This window comes from Papio anubis, chromosome 1, assembly GCF_008728515.1.
Source record: "Papio anubis isolate 15944 chromosome 1, Panubis1.0, whole genome shotgun sequence".
Lineage (NCBI taxonomy): Eukaryota > Metazoa > Chordata > Mammalia > Primates > Cercopithecidae > Papio > Papio anubis.
This window is the reverse complement of record NC_044976.1, coordinates 153,176,212-153,184,681: the sequence shown is the minus strand read 5'-3', so window position 1 is coordinate 153,184,681 and position 8,470 is coordinate 153,176,212. Positions and strand designations below refer to the sequence as shown.

The window sequence follows — 8,470 nt, the reverse complement described above, 5'->3', positions numbered from 1 at the left end:
AGGGAGCAAAAAAGTCTTACTGGACTAGTACTATACTAAGATGACATTAGTACTCTCTGAGCTTGGCAGATAGATAGATAGAATGGATGGATGGATGGATAGATAGATAGATAGATAGATAGATAGATAGATAGATAGATAGATAGAAAGAAAGGCAGATAGACAGATGGATAGACAGATGGACTGATAGATGATAGATAGATAGATAGATAGATAGATAGATAGATAGATAGATAGATAGATATTGAGAGAGAGAAAGAGAGAGAGAAAGACATATATCTCTATATATGATACTGATTCCTTCTTCCGTGGGATGCTCTGTGGAATTTTCAAATATACTTCCTCCCCATCACAACACTGAGGATCTCTTACCTCCAGTTCTCTTAACATATCCTTATGTATCTCCTCTTGTTAGCCAATTAAGATTCCTTCCCTCCTCATCCATGAATATCCAGAGGTACACATTCAACCTCTTACTGCAGAGATCTCATTGCCCCTCCAGGAGTCTCCTGGGACATATCACCTATTGTTCATGTGGCCATATCTAGTTCATGAGCAAATGCACAATCTGGGTTGGGTGTGATAGCCATGGAGGTGTTCTACTCTGATTTCCCTTAAAAGAAACTGCTGTGACGAGCATAGCTGAGCTGCTGCAACTTTGTGTTCATCAAGGAATTTATCGCAGGCCACACTCTCCTGGGCTACTCCTGCATAAAGACTGAGCATGGCTGGGTTACTAGAAAACAACCAGTACTACCTGATGCAGGATTTGTCTAATGGACAACCTCAGCTCAAGGGATCTCCATCAGCCTGGCTGAGACTTTCTCAGAACTAAGCAGCAGCCTCAGGCTCTTCTTACTGAATTCTTCCTTCTCTCTCTCCTTTCACAGGTATTAGACATGGGGGAAGGCTCTTGTTCTCTGTTCCTTTGTCCTTCATAGGTGGTTCTTCCACAAATGTCTTGCACATTTGAGCCCATCTTGGCATCTGCTTCTTAGAAGACCTTAATGACACAGTTACTTCCCAATAGGAATTCTACTTATCCTTTAGAATTCACAGGCCCTACTGAATTCTTTTAGAATTCAATCCATTATGGACCCATTCTCCATACCAAACTCGACAAATAATCTTCTGTCTTAAGAGCACACAGGATTTGTTTTCATTAGTATGGTAAGACATGCAGACAAGGAAATGATGAAAGAAGAGTTTGTTATACTCACAGATCGCCAGACACAGGAGGCAAAGTAGGCCATGCAGGGCCACAGGGAAACACTAGGGTCTGTCAGAGGCAGAGGGAACGAAGTGGAGAAGTGTCCAAGAGCTTTATTGTGGTTTCTGCAGGAAAGAGCCATTAAGAAGGGTAAGTAGATTTAGGATTAACTAGTTTAAATAATTTCAGCAGGCTGGTGTGGAGAGGTTGTAGTTGTCTGGCTCAGGCATGATTAGGGCAGGGAAGTAGTGCCCCAGAAGATGAGAGTCTGATAAAGAAGGCACTTAAAGGCATGAGTTCTAGATTGGTGGGTTTGCATATGCAAGGCATAGTCCTAATTGAATTGTTTGCTACCTCTAGGAATTAGCTAGCCCTGGGAAAGGCAGTCCCTCCAGAGTTAGCAAGGCCACAAGATGTCAAAGATAAAAATGCAAAAATTAAAACTACATGATTAACACAACTTTGAAGTCCTTCTCACTTGTCTTTAGATGAGGGGTAAGTACTCTCCCACATCTATTCCATTATGTGCATATGAGCTCACGGCATTTCAACAAATTATCTCTCTATAAAAATCCCTTTCAATTTCTTTGGGCCTCTCCAATCTCTTTTATAGACTGAATGTACAGGTAATAAAAATATGTTGTTATTTTTTCCATGAAACTGATTCTTGGACAGCTTCTATGCAAATCACACATATGTGGTCTAGAACTACTCTTTGCTCTTGAGCCATACTTGACAGAATCCCATTTTTATATCCTATTAACACAGCTTTACTCTTGATTTCCCTACATCAGGAATGCTGTTTTCCACTTCTTTGTCTGAAAATCTGGCCTATTTTCAAAGTTTCAACTAAAATATCATTATATTTCTGAAGATTCCTTCAACTGCTCCAGCCAAATGTAATTTCACCTTCCTGCGAGTTCTCACAGATCTTTACTTCTCATTTTCATCTCTATATCAGCTTCTCTTAGTACTTGTACTGTTTGTATGCTTGATTTTGTTTTGGTTTTGTATTAGGCAGTATCATTGCAACAAGTCACACTTTGAGAACTCAGAGAATATGTTTGTTGAGAAAATCTGGGAATTATTGCCAACCCATGGTTGTCTCCATATGTCTTGGGAAAAATAGCAAAAGGATTTTTTGAGTTGGTGGTTAGAATCCAAGACACAAAGATTCAGGCTCTGGTAAAAAGATTGCATTGGCTATTTTGGCTGACAAAAAAGGTAAGAGCAAGAATGCAGAGGATTTATATCAACACAAAGAAGAGTCAAAGGTATGGGACCCGTTTGAGTACAAAGATTCTGAAGCAGAGGTACTGCAACTCCTCAGCATTTGCAAAAGCAAAGACTTGATAGTGAAAATTAATTGTCATAAAATTTTTTAAGGTAAAAAAGAATAGTGGAACACTCATAAAGGCAAAATTGCTATTTTAAATTTATCCTAAAAGATATCAAATATTTTGATAAAGATCTAGAAATTCAGATAATATGGTATAGGTGTAGTGATGGGAAAAAAAGTCAATGCAATACAATTAGGAGTTTAGAAAGAGAACTAAGCATATCTGAGACCTTGATATATGATTAGAGAAGATATATAAAATCAGTTGAGATCGAAATGATGTTGAAACACTTGTCTTTTCATATAAAAAATAAAGTCAAATTAGATTTTCATTTCAACCAAACTCAAAAACAAACTCCAAATGTCAATATGAATTGAATGTGAAAAAATCTTTTAAAGTATTAGAATACAATATAAGAATAAATAGCAAAAGCTTGAAATAAGAAAGCATTCTTAACTACAATAATAAAATAGAAGTCTTCAAAATGTAAAATTTCTGTGGAACAAAAGACGCCATAAACAAAATTAAGTTATACCACAGCCTAAGAGAAAATATTTACAGCATATATAGCAAGCAAAACATTAATATTCAAAATATAATAACTTTACAAATCAATTTAGAAAAAGACAAATGGGAAAATGAATGAAAGATACAAAAAGGCAATTCATAGAAGATGAAGCCCAAAGAGAAGATAAATATTTTAAAAGTCCCACCTACATTTAATCAGAATTCAAATACTAACAAGATACTCTTTAACCCCATCAGGTCGGCAAAGATATTTATGTCAGAGGTATCAGGCTTTGTCAGGGAAAAGGGAAAATGATAGCTCTCAAACACTACTGGTAAAAATATAAATTGGCACAACTGTTTTGAAGTACAGTTTGGAAATATCTAGTAAAATTGTATATTTGTATAACCTATGACCTGGCAATTCTACTTTTAAGTATATACCCCAGATAAATTCTTCCTCATACGCAAAAGAAGCTATCTTCAAAGATAGTCATTGAAACATTGTTGGTTATAGCAGAAACAAAACAAAACAAAAAGTAGAAAAAAGAAAATATCCATTAGGCAAAGAAAGGATAAATAAAGTGGTATGGGACATATTATTCAGTAATTAAAAGAGATAAGGTAGATTATACCTATCTATCCATCTATATAAAATGACACAGATCTGCTCATCATAATATTGAGAGAAAAGGCAAATTTCAATATGATGTTTACTGTATGATATAAATTTTATAAATTAAAAATTCTGTATGATGCTGTATATTTTTTATGAATAGATTCACATGCAGTTAAGGTTAAAAATGTGGATTTGATACATACACATCACTATCACATTCACTGTCAAGTTCATGATAGTGTTAACTTCTGTAAAGAAAGGAAGGACATTGGAAGACAAAGGAGAACTGAGAAAACTTTAATTTTAGCAGTGACATATTCTTTTAAAAATAAATTTCTTAATCAAATGTGAAAAATATTTTAGTGGTAAGCACATAAGTGTTATTGTATCATATGTAATTTTTTATATGTAACTTTTTAAAACAATAACTTTAAAAGCTAGGAAGAAAAAGAGAAAGAGGGAAGAAAATTAAAACAACTTCTAGGGAAAATTACAGAAAAGAGAAGTGGCTTAAGGATTGGAATCTATGCAAGAAAACTAGATAAATATTTAGGCACAAATATCACTAAAATTTTCTTGATTATTTCTAAGAGTAGTTGGTTATCTGCAGACATATCTAAACTGATTTCCTAAATGCATAGTTTGTGATTCACATATCTGTCACGCACAGCATCTAGCACAATGTTTTACACATAAAAGGTGATATCTAGAAGTATGTTGGCTGAATCAAATAAATCACCTTCTCATCAGGTTTCCCAAAAGGTGAAACGATAATTTCCCCAGTCACTTAGAGGATTCGTTGCCTTTTTTGAAAACAGAAAGACAAACAGGAGAACAGCCTGGAATGGTGGACATTTTCCCAGAATGCTTTGAGGAGTCCCCACCTGCATGACAGCTGCTCACACAATGGATCTTGCAGACAAATAAAGAAAATTAGCAAATGGGGAATGGGCCAAACCCTCTTCAATGAAAAGGCAGCAATAAAGATATCCTGTCCAACTCTTCCTGCCATAGATCAGTAACAAAATCTTATCTATGAATCACCAATCCTGGGTGGGAAATGCCAATCAACATTAATTTGGCGCTCTGAATGTCCTGGCAGGAGGGACAGGAGGCTATCCTGCTAAATCATATTTAAATTAGCCAAGGTGGGCAGCTGCCTCACAGATAATACTGGTGGAGAACAATGCAAGACAGATGATTTACCAATTAAATGAATCAAGCTTCCCAAACACTGATGGCCTGAGGACTAGGGTGCCATGTGTTTCTGCCAGACACAGATCTGTTTCCATAACCAAATTAGGCTTCAAGTATATAACTCATATGTCTAACCCTCCCTACTTTGTCTCCACCCCGTACACACATACAAAGTAGATTGCATGTTAATGAACAAAGCTCAGACTTTCTCCATTTCTCCACTTGTCAAAATCTTTCACCTTCGCAACCAACAGTAAATCACACGTTCTGCTTGAACAGGCACTCAGACAAAACCCCTGCCAAATGGCTATCATAGGAAAAAGGCCTTTGTCAGAGCATAGGCATTGTGTTTTTTAAAGGGAAAGATGGCCCACGTGGAAATAGGAAGGCTTGCTCTGGCTATCCTTTTAAAAATGCAACGTGTGGGGTGCAAACTAGAATTCAAAACTGAATTCAAGCACCAGCTTGCAAGGGAGAGCTAAGCCATTGAAAAGTTCAGGGGATTGTGTAATAATAATAACAAATAACATTTAGGTAGAAAAATTTGCAGTGTGCTTTATAGTATCTCTTGTTTAGTCTTCAGAAAAGTGTTTACTATTTTTATTATAATCTTTGTTTTGCATATGGAGAGTAAGAGAAGTTAAGTAGTTTTCCTAAGATCACATAATTAAGACTTTTTAATAAAAAATTTGGGCCGGGCGCGGTGGCTCACGCCTGTAATTCCAGCACTTTGGGAGGCTGAGGCGGGTAGATCTCGAGGTCAGGAGATCGAGACCATCATGGCTAACACTGTGAAACCCCGTCTCTACTAAAAAAAAAAAAATACAAAAAATTAGCCGGGCGTGGCGGCGGGCGCCTGTAGTTCCAACTGCTCAGAAGACTGAGGCAGGAGAATGGCGTGAACCAGGGAGGCGGAGCTTGCAGTGAGCCGAGATGGCGCCACCGCACTACAGCCTGGGCGACAGAGCCGGACTCTGTCTCAAAAAAAAAAAAAAAAAAAAAAAAAAGTTTGATGTTCTCTCTATTATAACATAGTGTCTCTCCAAAATGTTTTCTAATTCTGTGAGTATAAATATAAATAGCACGAAACAATGGAGAGGCTATTTGAAACCATTTATAGTTCCTACCACAAAAAAAAAAAAAAAGGAATGAGAAGAAAGGAGAGAGCAAAAAAGAAAACAAAAATTGAAACAAAAAATACCAACAGAAAAGAATAAAAAAAAAAACCAGAGCATTAAAAATGCATTCAGAGATTAAGAGAGATTTGTTCATCTTGATTTTTGCTCAAAAAGGCAGTCACAGGCCAATTCATTTCTTTTTCTTTTTTTTTTTTTTTTTTTTGTAGAGACATAAAAGGCACACAATGAAATCTTAATAAATGTACTGGATGTTGCAGCATTAACTGATGAGCCAGACAAGGTAAAGACCTCAGACTACCAAATGTTTTGAAAGATGAATAGCGAATGTGAAACTGTGAACCAAAATAGATTTTTAGAATCCTTAAAAAAATAAAGCTAGAGAAAGTCGTTGAGACAATTTATTACAAATATTTGAGTTTACAACGGAGCAAATGGAGAAAAGAGAAGTGACTCATCAGTCCAACAAGTGGCAGAATCAGAACCAGACCGCAATCCTTGGGTCTCCTGTCCTTCCTGGCACCAAAGGCACCTATCATAAGTAACTTGAGTTTCACAGGGGAAGGAAAAGACTACAATGCAGGCACTGCTCCAGACACTTTTTAGGGCACTCCAGGACACCTTGTGTAATTCCTATTTTAAGTAGCTGGAAGATTCTGTAGTATGGGAAAAGTCCACTGAAGGCAAAAGTAAACATTACCTATTGTGGTTCTGGAAAAGAAAATCACCTCTCATTTATCTACTAGAGCTGTTTGGCAAACTTGGTAAATATATGCACATGGAAAGCCAATGGGCATACTTTTACAAAAATCCTTGAAACTTTTGTCAATTTTCGAGATGTTTTAGAGCTTATTAAGCATAGAATGAACAAGGGAAGACAGCTTGTCTGTAAGCCAGTACCTTGCACTTATACCGTATATATACTCGTATAAGACATATAAAGTACCTTATACAAGAAACAAAAGGTAGATTTTTAAAAATGCTTTTCCTGTATGTTACATCAATAACAGAGAAACCTCCAGGATGTTAATTTGGGAATGTATCTAATATTATTTTTAAGAAATTATTTTGAAAATGGCACATAATGAAGGCAGGTGGAGCTAAACCATTCCACGTAGTAATACACCAAGCTGATGTGAGTAAATTACAGGCTGTGAGACTGAGCAGATATCTAGCCCATGAATTTCCATGTGAGCTTGTACAGGAAACGCATTCAAAGAAAGAAAAATAAATACACATGATACTACATGATGATGGATTCACTATTAGTTACAATGTGTAACAGGGTTGTTGGGGCCTTGCATTCATTCTCTGCAATATTTGCTCCACAGGCTGATATTACAGCCAAAAGACCAGCAATTACTTGGACATGATCAGAAAGGAGGCTGGGAATGTATAGACATTATTATCATTCCGTATACAAAATCATGATGTGGCTGCAGCTGGAATGCTCTGTGTAATCTCGATGCATACTGCAAGAGATACTGTGTGACAGGACTGAAGAAATTCCAGAGAAAAACATGGAAATAAAGAAAAGGAATTAGCTTGGACTAACCTAAAATAACAATTTGTTTACAAACATGAAGGTGACAGGGATTTAGCAAAAAACATGCAATGTGAAAGGGATAAGTAGGTCTCCTCTCGCACACTAATTTTTAAACTTGAATGAGAGCATTTCAAGAAATAAAAGCATTAGCTCTGTCTCTGCTACTAACTAGCTAATTGACCTTGAGTAGTTTCTTTAAGCTGTCTGGACTTCACTTTCTTCATCTCTCAGCTAAAGGGATCGGAATAAATTAAGTCAAATCAAATGCATCAAGGTTTTATTGAGCAGCTCCTATGAAAATACTGAGAGCTAGCAAACTATATGACACTTGGCCTGTGCCACTAAAAAGCTTACACCCTTGTCATAGGAATAGGATACATTCTAATTGCTGCATTAATACAGGTTAGGATGTATTAAACATCACCCAGAGTACTACACGCTGACTTGAAAACCTGGGGGAGAAGGTTTGCCTAATAAAGTGATTTCTAAACTCCAGAGCCATGAAGTCAACAGACAAGTCTTTGTTTTTATTTGCAATACCAAACTCAGTGACTGCTTCTTAGAAGGAACTTGATAAATAACTGTTGATCATAGAATGCAGCATCTAAAATAAAATTTGAAAGATGAGTAAGATTGTTTTTCTGTCAAAGATGAATTTGAGAAAATCACTTATGTTTGAGGGATTTACATAGAAAAATATTTAGATGCAAGGACGTGTAAAGTATTTCTAGAAGGAAGAATGGCATGATTTGCCTGTAGTATAAGGTATTGTGACAGAATTAGAGGCTGGTGCTGAAAGAAAATAGTCTGGGAACACATAAAAGAAGTACTTGAATTCCAAGGGCATACATTTATATCTGAATCCATTTAACCATTCTAACCGAAAGATCAAATTGATTAATATCTAGTTTTTTG

At 36.3% G+C, this 8,470-nt stretch overlaps 2 long non-coding RNA genes across 2 annotated transcripts in view; one reads left to right on the top strand and one right to left on the bottom strand.

The window, feature by feature from the left end:
* Positions 1-210: 210 nt before the first annotated feature.
* Positions 211-8,470, bottom strand: part of LOC116270700 — a 29,888-nt gene continuing 21,628 nt past the window's right edge. Inside the window, exon 3 of the long non-coding RNA XR_004178865.1 lies at positions 211-1,335. This is a non-coding gene — a long non-coding RNA (uncharacterized LOC116270700). The remainder of the gene's footprint in view (positions 1,336-8,470) is intronic.
* Positions 1,276-6,602, top strand: LOC108582388. Its single transcript, XR_002517585.2, has 3 exons — positions 1,276-1,360; positions 1,571-1,705; positions 6,219-6,602. It is a non-coding gene; the product is annotated as an uncharacterized LOC108582388 (long non-coding RNA).